The 12,947-nt window shown below is 38.8% G+C and overlaps 1 long non-coding RNA gene across 1 annotated transcript in view; it reads right to left on the bottom strand.

Moving 5' to 3' along the window:
• LOC144236617 (uncharacterized) overlaps window positions 1-12,947 on the bottom strand; it is a 191,961-nt gene that overhangs the window by 60,684 nt on the left and 118,330 nt on the right. Inside the window, exons 2-3 of the long non-coding RNA XR_013336630.1 lie at window positions 6,701-6,818; window positions 4,925-4,982 (exon numbers count right to left, since the gene is read on the bottom strand). This is a non-coding gene — a long non-coding RNA (uncharacterized LOC144236617). The remainder of the gene's footprint in view (window positions 1-4,924; window positions 4,983-6,700; window positions 6,819-12,947) is intronic.

Genomic DNA, 12,947 nt, shown 5'->3' with positions numbered 1-12,947 from the left:
TTTTATTACCCTGCCTTCCAGATTGCTGATCCGTTTTTCTGTATCCTATAATCTTCTATTGATTTCCTCTAGTGTATTTTTTTATTTTGGTTATTGAATTCTTTACCTCTAAACTGGTTCCTTTTTGTTTTGTATCTCTTTGTTAAAATTCATACTGAGTTCATCCATTTTTTTTCCTCAGGTGTCATATCTTTATGACGATTACTTTGAATTCCTTATGAGGCATAATGCTTACCTCCATTTCATTCAGCTCGTTTAGTGTGGTATCGTCTTGTTCTTTCATTTGGGACATGTTTCTATGTATTATGTAGGTCAGCTACATCCCTTGGTCTTGAAAGTAGTGACCTTATATAGAAAAACCTTGTGGTGTCTTCTACTGAAATCTCCCTAGTCCCTAGAACCAGGCATCATACCCGAAGTGTCCATTGAGTGGGCTGTGTGAACCTTTCTGTTGTGGTAGAGCCCCTGCTGCATTCAGCCTCACTGGCTGCAATGACCTGTTTCCTTTCTTGCATACGTGGGGCAGAGTTTGCTCCCCACACTGTTGAGAGGCCTGTCGCAGCCACAAGCTCTTTGGCAGGCTATCTCAGTCTAACTGAGCTATTCTGCCATTATGGCAAGCATACCAAAGGGCAGAGCTTGCTCCCTCACAGCCAGTTAAGAGGCCAGGCTGCAAGAACTGTGGGTGTCCTGATGTAGGTACTTATCTGCCCCATTCCCCAGGGCAGGAGTCACTTTGGAATGGCACTGGTCCAAGCCTAGGCTGGCTGCAAGGTGTTATGGGGCAGGAGCCACTCTGGATGGATGACTGTGCAGGGAGGCAGGTTTGATAGCCAGGACCGCAAGGGAAGGTCAGGGTGGGGACTGTGGTGCCAGCAAGGTAGGTGGAGAGTATTCCCACTGGCTCCCAGAAGTATCTATCTGGCTCTCTAGGCTAGGGGAGGGGAAGAGAAGTCCACCTTGCATTTTTGTTCCCAGGGGAACCTCTTGGGAATTCTTGCCACTCCAACACATGTTCTAAGATTATTCAATAAATCTTGCTCACGTATATCCCAGGAACTTTCAAATTCCTCTTCCTTTGCTGTGTTTCAGGCTGAGTTATTTAGTATGCTAGATTTTCAAGTGCAGAAGCTGATTTTCACATCATCCTCCGGCTCTCGGGAGTTTTAACTGTGCTGGTTTTCAAAGCCAAATGTTACAGGAACTGGTCCTTCCAGTGTAGGTCCCTAGTGTCTGATAGGAGTCTGATCTTCTCATGTCCCTCCCTATTGCTGTTAGTCCTACCCAGGGATATGGTTCCCAACTCTGTCTCTGCCCCTTTTACCCATTTTGAGATGGCCTTCTTTCTACATTTGGCTATGGAGGGTCTGTTCTGCCAGTCTTGAGGTCATTTCAGAGTTGGTCTCACACATGAGGCTCTTGATATATCTGTGAGAGGATCTGAGCTCAGGATTCTCCTATTCTACCATCTCCTCAAAACTTTCTCAGTCCAGTTGTCCTTTAAACCACTGTTGTTTTTACTGTGCCTTAGGGTGAACAAATCTGTGCACAGACCCCTTGACAACAGTCTTCCCTTCTGTATGCCACTGTGTCTAGCATAGGTGTTTTGTAGTTACTAGGTCTCCATCGCTTCTCTATGTGATTCTTCTATCGTTTGTGTGCAGAAATCTGTTTAATCAGCTTTCAGTTCTTCCTAGGGAAAAATTGCTTTATAAGTAGGTATATATTCACTGTTGTCCATGGGAGGAGGTGAGTTTAAGAATCTTTTTATGTTGCCTTCTTGGATTGCTCTGCAGAGATTGTCAGATTTGACTTAAAAAAAAAAAAAAAAGACCCAACTTAATATTTCTTGGGCAATTTTTTTAGATTGTGTAAGAGACAAATATAAAGAATGTGACATACTAATGATGGGATTGTCAGTTCATCAAGCATAACAATTCCTAATGTGTATTTAGCCAATAACATAGCATAAGTGTGGGAGCTGGTGGTGAAAACTGTAGGCAGATTAGCAAGCTTTAAACTCAGGCAGGAGTTGATGTTGCAGTCTTGATTGAAATGGTTCACAATAGAATTTCCTAGGATGGCAAGATATTTTATATTTTGATTACAGTGAGATTACATGGGTGAAAATATTAAAGACCATTAATCTATTCACTTTAAAAGAGTATATTAAATTGTATGTAAATTATATACTCTAGTAACTAACAGAGTGTATTTTAAAAAATACATACTCATAGTAACAATTTAAATAGACATGTATAAATAAGTGTAACAATCCACCCCACCCAAAATCCAATTCTCTGGAGTAAACTATAGCTAGAAGACTCCTTTCTGTTAAATTCCTCCACACAATATTTTTGTTTTTTACCAACCTTCTCCATAGCAATTCTGATTCTCCTAGAACCTAAATAGCAGCGTTTTTCACTACTCTGTACTAAATCTTTCTCTTGTATAGCTCTATATATTCTTCTTGCTTGATCGTACATTTATTACTTCTTATAGTTTGTGAATCTGCTATCATTGACACAGTCCTTGATAGAACTGTGTCCATTGACACAGTTATTCCTGATTGCTAGAGTCTCTCTTCCTAAATGCCCCACAGGAATCTTAGTGAACATGTTATCATTCTCCAAATCTGCCCCTTGCCTGTGTTTACTTCCTTGTTGAATGACACTGTTATTCACTCAACCCATTTGCCAGAAACTAGGAAGTCCATCTAGGATATATGCTGGGCAAAGAACAATCTCATACTACATGCTTTACAATCTCCTTCTAGTAACTGTTTCCTTGACCCAAAAGAAAATGACCGGTTAATTTTACCTATAATGAGCTTGCATGTCACAGACATAGTCTGTAAAGAAGAGGAAAAGATATAAAATTGCCATATCCTTGAATGGTCATCATGAACTTCCCCATTAGCTCACAGTCTAAGACAGGTTCCCTTGAGCCCCATCATCTTTTACCAAATTCCTAATTTCCTTCCAGGGTCTAGTGTCCAAATATTCAATTCAGACACTTCTCCCCACCTTTCTACTAAGTATTCTTTCTAGAAAAAAAAAAAATGAACCAATGATTAGGACCATCCATGTGTGAAGCCATCCATGTAGGATTGTTGATAGCTGCTCATGCCAGGTTTTTACCTTATGTTATTCTTTAAACTTGATGTGCTGGCTTGCCCTCCAGATTTTGCTTCATTTACTACTTCAGCCTATACTATCCTCTTTACCACATTCCAACACACCAAGAAAAATGTCCAGTTTTCCAAGTCTGAAAGCATTATCTTGTCAACAAAAAACTTACTTCTAACAGATCTCCCCACTCCACCTCTAGTGTAATTCATTTATGTCCTCTGGACCCTAACCAGTATTATTTTATGCTATAGCACATATACCATGTTTTTACTTTAAATGTCTTGTGCTTTATACAAGTTCTATATTCAGGGCCCATGCAGGATATCTCAAATTTGGCATTTTAGACCAGATAATTCTTTACTGTGGGAAGAAGCTCTCCTGTGTAACGTTGGATATTGAGTAGCATCCCTGGCTTCCAACACCATACCATACTTTCCTCCACTTCAGTCATGACAATCAAAAATATTTCCAGCCATTGCCAAGGCCCCCTTGTGGGAAGAAAAATTCTCTCACACTGGCTGAGAACTACTGGCCTAACACATATCTGGATATTTAAAAACATATGAAATAAGAATATATATTGCTTTGTAGGGGGTGACAAGCACTGACAGGAGTGGGTAGAACTTAACATATCATCCCATATTTTGTCTTGAGAATAAAGGGATGAAGTGGGCCAAGGTAGAGGCTGCAATGTTGGAGGCTGTGGGGGAAAATGACTCTGAAATCAAAGCACAAATCATGAATGTGGGTTTTCTTCTGTTCTCTTTACAAAAGAAATCTAAGCAAGTACACATAGAGCCAGATTTTGAACTCTAGCCTTTAGTAATCTAAGAAGATTACTGTGGATTCCCCCACATAAACATGACTGGAGCTTGAAAGCATACACACAATGGGGCCAGGAAGGTGCTCCAATATTCTCACATAAAATACAGATAGATACAAGGGTCACCTTCATGAATCAGTGTTAAATATTTCTCCAAAATTGATTACTGCCCTCCTGGAGATAGGAGAAGGAATAAAGAATATTCCATTTCAATGGAATAGAAATGAAATGGAAATTCCCATTTTACAGTTCTGGATTTTGTCATCAAGATTTAGAAGACACAGGCAGAAACAACTACAGAAGGGGTGGTTTTAAAGTAAGTTTTTTTAGGACAGGTCAGATATATTTTTGTACCGAAATAAAGAACATGTGAGAGTCATACTAGGAATGCAGAATCATAAATAGCAAAGCTAATGCCAACACAGCAGCAGTACAGACGATCAGCAAAGAGGCATGACTGAATGTTAAAATAGGTTCTGAGCAGACATAGGGAATATAAGAATTCTGTTTTGTTTTTTTAAAGCCTCTGTAACAAATGATGGTAATAGTAACTTTGGCAGGCTGCTAAAAAAGCTGGGCATCTCAAAAATTATTCTCTCTTCTGTAGCAAAAATAAAACTGGGATATTTATTTCCCTTTTTAACACAGCAGGGATCACTTATAGCAAATAAGCTTAACAATGCTCCCATGTGGGATCCACTGTTCCTGTTCAGAACTGACCATTGTCATTATCCACACAATGCAGTAAATTTCCAAACTATGCCTCACATCTATCAGTCTTCCTATCTCTGCCTTCTACCTTCAAAGTGCTGTTTCTTTTCTGAATAAAATCTTAGATGTTTTTTAAACAGAAAGGAAGGTCCTCAGCTATTTTCACACCGCACACTATGCTGACCCTCAATATCAGAACCAAAGTAAATAAACCCAAAATGTAAGACAAAGATTGGACTACACATATGGAAGAACTTACCAATCAGGCAAGTATATGTATTCATCACCTCCATTATGTCAAGAATTTGTATCAGCTTCTGTGAAGTAAAAAGAAAATAAAAAGAATTCAAATAGACATTTGAAGGTGGGCGGGGGGCGGTAAGTGGAGGATTCTTAAAAAGAACAATAGGCCCATGGAGCATATTTTTGTTTACAAAACAGGCTGTTTAGATCAGAGAGCAGAGAGAGGCAAAGGGAGTTCCAGAGTCTTCAAGGGGATTCAATGAAGTCTTTCAAGAAGAATGTTTAATTGTTAAAGGGTACATGGCAGACACTTAAAAGCAGAACTGACCCTTACCAATCTGAGAGAAAATTAGGTTTAATAGCACTTGAAACCAGAAGGGTGAACAAAAGGGCATTAATATGGCTGTGGTTACAGACTTGGGAAAATGACTCAATTGGGAAAATGACTCAATCTCTCTGAGCCTCATTTTTCTCATCTACAAAATGCTACAGAACTAATGCCTTCTTTACAGGTTGGTTGCGAAGTTTGAATAAGATAATGCACCTTGTATGTGCATAAGCAATGTAATTGTCATTATTACTATTATTGCAACGATTTCCAGAACCATCAACTTATAATAGTGAGTGGGAGAAAACGTACCAGATTGATCAAAAACAATGGCTTGTTGGTACTGGGGTTAGAAGTGAATTGGTTTTATTCTACTTTTCTGCATTTTCTACACTTTCTATAATAAGCATATATTATTTTATAATCAGTAAAACATCAGCATTTAAAACAGATTTTAAATTTAAATTTATTGAATGAATTATTTGGCAGTATAATAAATGTTAATCCAACTCACATAATCAAGTGACTTTTGAACGCAAAAATCCTTGATTATACTGAATACTTAAAGTTGTGCCAAACATCGTGCTAAGTCACATACAGATTTGGGAAAACATGCACCTGGTCTGCAGGGAGATTATTAGTTTTATGAATAAATGTGTCCTTTGCTCTGTCTCTCTACAAAAGCAGTCCAAATGAATTGCTGCTCTGTACATAGACCTGCATGAACAGGTATCGGAGCCCAGCTCTTGAAAGTTCAGGATAGGAAATTCGATTTTGTGATTTCAAATTCTGATTAATACTCGACAAATAGTATTTGACTGCCTCCTACATGCTGGACATTTTCTCAGTATGAGGAAAACAGCAGTGAACAAACAAGTGTATAGCCTAATATAACTTTTTTTAACCTTTTGCTTTTTTTTTATTTACCAGAGTAAATGACATAACATATTACGTCCAGTATAAAACAAGTACACAGAATCTCTCTGTACTGAATCCTTCCCATCAGTATTCAGACCTAATGGTTAGAGCTCTCATTTTCTAAATAATACAAATCAAATTTTTGATTCCCTAGCTCCAGCCAGGTACCAACTCCTTGTTCTTCTGGTTTATTGGCTACTCTATAAGCACTGAGTGTCCTCAATTCCTTCCCCTCTCCTTCTGTTTTGAATCCACTCCAAAAAGGCATTGACCCAGAAAGTGATTTTGTTAACAGGGTCTTACCTAGCAAATACTATGTCTGTGCAAATTTGAAAATGATACCCCTCTGGAGGGATGAATTACAAATAGCCGTGCCCTCCATGGGATAGAGCACAATACAGGTACTGTTTTACGACCACTCAACCAATCAGATGGACACCTTCAAACAATGCTTGACCAGCATATCCACTGTAGTCCTGCTTCTTGTGACAGCTCGTGGCTTCTAGGTGGTGAAAGCCACTGATTAATTTTTAGTCCTTACCTTACCTGCATTATCAGCAACACATGCCAGAGGTGATTACTCCCTTCTCTTTGAAGCACTTTCTTCACAACACACTCCCTTTTTAATCCATTTCTCCTTGTTGGCTCCTTCCTCCCACTCTTGCTTTATTGAGATATAATTGAAATAGAACATTATATAAGTTTAAGGTGTACAATGTGATGATTTCATACATGTATATACAGTAAAGTGACAACCTCAATAAGATTAACACCTCACATAATCATCATTTATGTGTATGGGGTGAGTACATTTTCAATCTATCTCCCAGCAAGCTCTCCTAACAGTCTTGTTAACTATAATCATTGTGTCATATATTAGATTCCCAAAACTTATAACTAGAGTTTTGTACCCTTTGATGAACATATTCCCATTTTTTCCAGCCCCTGGCAACCACCATTCTCCTCTTTCTGTGAGTAAAATACTTTGTTTTAAATTCCACATGTGAGAATGCAAACAAAAAAAAACCCCATCAAACTCCTAGAAACAGATTAGAAAAGTAATTGCTAAGGGCTGGGAGGTAGGGGAAAGGGGAGAGATTGGTACAAGTTTATAAACCTTCAACTATAAAATGAGTAAGGTCTAAGAATTTAATGTAAAACATGGTGAGTATAGTTGGTAGTACTGCATTTTTAATATTTTCACAACAAAAACATATTTTCTCTTTCTGACTTGTTTCATTGAGGATCATGTCTCAAGTTCTATCTATGTTATTGCAAATGGCAGCACTTCCTTCTTCATGGCCAAATAACTCTCCACTGTGTGTGGGGATCACATACCTTTATATATATATAACATATATATATTCTCCCATTCTGTTGGCTGCCATTTTGCTGATTCTTTTGCTGTACAGAACTTTTTAATTTGATATAGTCCCACATGTTTAATTTTGCTTTCTTTGCTCGTACTTTGGTGTCTTATCCGAAAAAAAAAAAAATGTTGCTGAGACCACTGTCAAGGAGCTTTTTCTTTTTTTTAATTTTTATTTATTTTAGAGCGAGAGAGACACAGAATCCAAAGCAGGTTCCTGGCTCTGAGCTGTCAGCACAGAGCCCAATGCAGTCACAATGCCCAATAATACATTTAAAGTATTATTGATAGGTAAGGACTTAATTGTTTTTTGGCATTTTTCTGGTATAGCTAGTTATTTTTAATAGTTTTGTCCATTAACCTCTATATTAATGATTAAGTTATATTAGTTTAGTGGTTAATACACCATCATATTACAGTATTAGAGTATTCTGAATGTGACTATATAGTTACCAGTGTATTGTATAGTTTCATGTTACTAATCAGCATCCTTTTATTACAGCTTAAAGAACTCCTTTCAACATTTCTTAAAAGGCCCCTCTGATGAATTCCAGGTCCTGTTTCCAACTGCCTCTCAGGCATCTGAGGTAACAAGCCAAAGACTGAGTTACCAACCTCTTCCTTATTCATCATCATGTTTCCATAATTTTTCACACCAAAACCTCAGAGTTACAGAATTCCTTCTTTCTCTTCTGCCCATACATATCTCTATAAGCATAGTCACCAGCTCAATCTTCAAATATTGAAGGAAATCAACATTATCTCACTACTTCCACTACCCCTACTTCATCCAAACCACCACCATCATTCATTATTTCAATTGCTCCCTAACTATTGAATCTACTTCTGTTCTGCTCCCTTTTCAATCTACTTTCCAACTCCTAAGTCAGAGTGATCTTGTTAAAATTTAATTCAGATTAATTATATCACCTGTTTGAAACCTTCGAATGGGCTCTCATCTAAGCCCGAGAAAAACCCCAGTCATTTCAATATTACAGCCTCACGAACCCCATCCACAGTGCCTGGATTGCATTGCCTCTCTGACCTCATCCCCAATACTCCCTGATACAGGCTGTTCAATCCCCTACTGTCACATTTGCTGATTTATTCTTCCTTGAGCACATCGAGCACACAGGTCCCTACTGCAGGGATTTTCTACCTGCAAGTCCTGCCTCCTAAAATATTTTTGTCTTTTTCTCCCCTCAGAAAGCTTCCTTGTTTACTCCCTACTGTCTTCAGATGTCACTTTCTCAGTTGCCTCCATGGCTATCATTTTTAAACTACAACCCTCCACTTTCCTTTCCAGAATTATTACTCAATGAATTATAACATAAAATTCACAGAGGTAAAAATCTTTCTCTCTATTAAAAACTTTGTCTCTGAAACCTAAATAATATATAGTAATTATTAACAGAGGCACAGCCTATTACTTCACTATTTCCAGATGACAGAACTATAGAGAATTCAGAAAAGGGAGAAGATGACTCCAACGATTCTGGCAGTGATGGACTAAGCAAGTGACATGGTAGAATACAAGTGCTGTAGAAGTAAGGCTATAGCAATTCACATTTTTGAAATTTCCCAAATGCATATTTATCTTATGCTTAAACACACAAATCAAATTTAGGTGACTGTAGAGAAGATTCCTTAAGGGACAGATTCAGTGTAATATGCTTCTGGAAACATGTTACATTCAACGTCACCAATGTTTTGGGGTTGTTTTGTTTTTTGGGGTGTTTTTTTTTTAATCTTTTCCTTCCTTCCTTCTTAAATACTTGCATTATTGTCTGGTCTTTTGACCAGTTTTGGCCAATGAAATGTGAACTTCACATGCACTTGCTATGACATGTGCTTAGTAGTTTTCTTAATAGTTGTTGGGTGTTTTGTTCTGTGATTCTTGACTATGTGTGTTGATGTCTTTTATCTATTCTAGAAACCTCTTAGCAATATTGCTTCTACCCCATGCTGGATCTCATCTTTTTTTCTGACACTCTGTTTACTAACATATTAAACCACATGTCAATATCCCCATATTATGTCCCATATGCTCTGTTGTTTTCTCTTTGTGCTTCATTTTATGTTATTGACCCACCTTTGAGCTCCATAAATTATTTTGTCCTGTTCAAGATGAAGCTAAAATTCATTTAAAATCTTGGATATTTTAGTTAGAAAATATGTACTTTTTTGTCAATCTTTTCTATTTCTTTGACAAAAACTACAAAATAACTACCATAAAGGTTAATCAAGTATTTGACTATATGTGTATCTGCTTCTATTGATATTTTCCTAAATTATAGGATACATTTTCCTGCCTCTTCACAAGTCTTTTAATTTTTTTTTTATTATGTACTAGACATCCCATGTAAAATAACCAGACTGAAAGCGATCTAATTTTTTTTTTCCAGAACAGGGTCTACCCTTTCCTGTTTTGAGCAGATGAGTTGAGAGGCTAATCTTAACTATCCTAATGGGAATTGAGCTTACACAAAGCAAGATTTATAGAAAGATCTTGAACTCATCCCCTTCTATACACACACCAAATCTACAGCTACAACTGGATCATTTCCCTCTGAAAAAGATTTCCACAAGAAAAGATAAAAAGACCACATCAAGATGGTAGAAGAGGCTAAGATATGGTCTCACACACACAGAAACCCATCCCTAATGTGGTGACATAATAGGGAGGGACCTCATCAGGCAGGTGCTTCTCCCAGAGGAGTAAGGGCTGGTGCCCCAAAAGGGCATCCCAGCCCCTGAGACTATAACACAGAGGTACATCTTCAGAGTATCTGGCTTAGAAAACGAGTTGGGCTGATGTCTGTAGTTCCAAAGTGCTATAGGAAACAGATACACCCCTTTGGGGCCTCACATGCAATGTTGCTCATCCTGAGATGCAGTGAAAAAAAAAAAAGCAATTTGGAAAGTGTCTAGTGGCAACCCACAAGCAGAAGGGATATCACAGAAAGTCCTCCTGAAGAATGAGGGGTTCAAGTCCCATGTTGGGAACCCCTGAACTGGTAGTCCCTTCTTGCAAGAGCACCATCAGTGTAGAGAGGCCTGGGACCCTGGCCATACCAGACACAGATCCAGACAACCAGAATGGTGACAAAGCTATAGAAATCAAACGGTGCAGTCCTTGCACAAAAACAGACACACAGATTTAGTGGGACAGGATAGAGAGCCCAGAAATTAAACCCACACCTGTATGGTCAACTGATCTGTGACAAAAGAGTCAAGAATATACACTGGGGAAAAGACAGACTCTTCAATAAGTGGTTTCGGGAAAATGGATACCTACATGCAAAAGAATAAAACTGAACCACTTTAATTTTTTTCGGTTTATTTTTGTGTATAATAAAGACCTAAACATGGGTGGCTCAGTCAGTTAAGAGTTCAACTTCGGCTTAGGTCATGCTGCAAGAGTCACAACTGTGCCTAATAGCCTCCCCAGGTGCTAATGCCCACAGCAACTGTAGCCAGGCCTCTAAGTGAAATTGTGGGAAACAGCCCTGTCCCCCTGTATACCCACAGCAGTTGTAGCCAAGTCAAAATAAGAGAGGACACAGGTAACCCACACAGAAGATAGCCCTGGAATAGCCGATTTCCATGACCATAAGGGATGGCACTTTGGGGCCCCACCGGCCTTCTACATAAAACCACTAACTTTAAGACCAGGAGTCATAGTTGACCTACCAGATAGAGAAACACAGAGCCAGACAAATTAAGGAGTCTAAAGAATATGTTTGAAACAAAAGAACAAGATAAAAACCTAAGAAAAGGAACAAATTGGAGATAACTAATCTACCTGATAAAGACTTCAAAGCAATGATTATAAAGATGTTCATGAAACATGAAAGTAAAGTGGATGAGCTAAGTGAAAACTTCAAAAAAGAGCAAAAGTAAAAATAACCAATTAGAGCTGAAGGATATAATAACTGATATGGGAAAAAATGCTTTTGATGCAATGCACAGCAGCTTCAAGGATGTAGAAAAAACAGATCGACAATTTGGAAGACAACATACTGGAAATCAAGACAGTATGCTATTGGCACAAAAACATAGACCAATGGAATAGAATAGAGAACTCTGAATTGGACCCACAAATGTATGGCCAACTAATGTTTGACAAAGCAGAGAAGAACATCCAATGGGAAAAAGACAGCCTCTTTAACAGATGATGCTGGGAGAACTGGACAGCAACATGAAGAATGAAACTAGATCATTTTCTCACACCATACACAAAAATAAACTCAATATGGATGAAGGACCTGAACGTGAGACAGGAAACCATCAAAACCCTAGAAGAGAAAGCAGAAAATAACCTCCTTGACCTCAACCACAGCAATTTCTTACTTGACACATCCCCCAAAGTCAAGGGAATCAAGAGCAAAAGTGAACTACTGCGACCTCATCAAGATAAAAAGCTTCTGCATGGCAAAGGAAACAATACATAAAACTAATAGGCAACTGGATGGGATGGGAAAAGATAGTTGCAAATGACATATCAGATAAAGGGTTAATATCCAGAATCTATAAGGAACTCACCAAACTACACGCCCGAAAAACAAACAACCCAGTGAAGAAATGGGCAGAAGACATGAACAGACACTTCTCCAAAGAAGACATCCAGATGGCCAACAGACACATGAAACGATGCTCAGCATCCCTCCTCATCAGGGAAATACAAATCAAAACCACACTGCGATACCACCTCACGCCTGTCAGAGTGGCTAAAATGAGCAAATCAGAGGACTCTAGATGCTGGCAAGGATGTGGAGAAATGGGCACCCTCCTACATTGCTAGTGGGAATGTAAGCTGGTGCAATCCCTCTGGAAAACAGTATGGAGGTTCCTCAAAAAATTAACAATAGAACTCCCCTATGACCCAGCAGGAGCACTCCTAGGAATTTACCCAAGGGATACAGGAGTGCTGATGCATAGGGGCACGTGTATCCCAATGTTCATAGCAGCACTCTCAACAATAGTCAAAACCTGGAAAGAACCTACGTGTCCAGCAACTGATGAATGGATCAAGAAGATGTAGTATATTTATACAATGGAATACTACATGGCAATGAGAAAGAATGAAATCTGGCCATGTGTAGCAATGTGGATGGAACTAAAGGGTGTTATGCTGAGTGAAATAAGTCAGGAAGAGAAGGACAGATACCATAATTTTGCACATATAGGTGGATTAGGAGGCAGTTAATGGAGGACCATGCGAGAGAAGAAGGGGAAAAATAGTTGGGGAGAGGGAGAGAGGCAAACCATGAGAGACTCTTGAATGCTGAGAACAAACTGAGGGCTGGTGGGAGGGAGGGGGAGGAGAAGGGGGTGATGGGCATGGAGGAGGGCACTTGTGGGGATGAGCACTGGGTGTTATATGGAAACCAACTTGACAATAAACTATGGAAAATAAAGTTA

The sequence above is a fragment of the Crocuta crocuta genome, unplaced genomic scaffold (assembly GCF_008692635.1).
Source record: "Crocuta crocuta isolate KB4526 unplaced genomic scaffold, BGI_CrCroc_1.0 scaffold175, whole genome shotgun sequence".
Taxonomy (NCBI): Eukaryota; Metazoa; Chordata; class Mammalia; order Carnivora; family Hyaenidae; genus Crocuta; species Crocuta crocuta.
This window is presented reverse-complemented; position numbering and strand designations above follow the sequence as displayed.